At 49.2% G+C, this 843-nt stretch overlaps 1 protein-coding gene across 1 annotated transcript in view; it reads left to right on the plus strand.

The window, feature by feature from the left end:
* LOC107102760 (N-acetylmuramoyl-L-alanine amidase-like) overlaps positions 1 to 843 on the plus strand; it is a 9,915-nt gene that overhangs the window by 8,057 nt on the left and 1,015 nt on the right. The gene's annotated exons all lie outside the window — the stretch shown is intronic.

Raw genomic sequence — 843 nt, forward strand, 5'->3', positions numbered from 1 at the left:
GAAGCAGATGAAGATATAAACAAATTAGGCTCTTTGGTGCTCAGGCCCCGGCAGGAGACTTGAATGCTGTGAATTAACATACGTAACCTAGAAAATGTTTAGAGTAGTCGTCCCCCAGATGGTGGAATAAGCAGGAGGATGAGGGAGTGAGGGAGGAGATGGGGGAGGTGGGTGAAAGTTTGCTAGTGTCTGAGAGAGAAGCTAGGTCAGCAGGTAAAAGAAGAGGATCTGGAAAGACGATTGGCTTCGGATAAGGCGCGGCCTGCGAGTTGATTGGCTGGAGCTGAACGAGGGACAGCGAAGCAGGTTCAGGTGAAGCTGAGTCATCCAGATTGAATTTACGCCTCATTTCTCAGTCATTTGGGTGATGGCAACCACAAAACAGGTTCAAACCAGAGGCAACCGGACTGAAAACGTTTTTCTGAAAACATTTGATACTTTCTGTGGGCTAGCTTTAGAGCAGCTTTAGAGCAGCTCTGGCATGGAGGCCCCTCCTCCTGCTCACATTCCAGACAGTAATAAACATTTCTGTCATCAGAAGAGTGCGTCTTGTTCCTGCAGTGCCACTGTGAAGCGGAACATCGCGCTCAGCGCTGCCGACCCTCCTGTGTTGCACCAAGTGTTTGGTTTCTCCCATGTGGGAGTCTGAGCATTCCTCACCGCATCAACAACAGCGCTCAGCTTTGGTTCGGCTCTGTCTTTGAGATCGACCCGTTTTTGTCTGTCGCTGTGTTTGAAATTCACTGGCATGTTGTGTTTAGAGAAAATCCCTCTGAGTTTCTGAAACTCCTGTGAAGTTGTGGAGAAACTTAGGCCCCGCCCACACGAAGTCAAAACGAACAC

Source organism: Cyprinodon variegatus, unplaced genomic scaffold (genome assembly GCF_000732505.1).
Source record: "Cyprinodon variegatus isolate N-32 unplaced genomic scaffold, C_variegatus-1.0 Scaffold1312, whole genome shotgun sequence".
NCBI classification, from domain to species: Eukaryota; Metazoa; Chordata; class Actinopteri; order Cyprinodontiformes; family Cyprinodontidae; genus Cyprinodon; species Cyprinodon variegatus.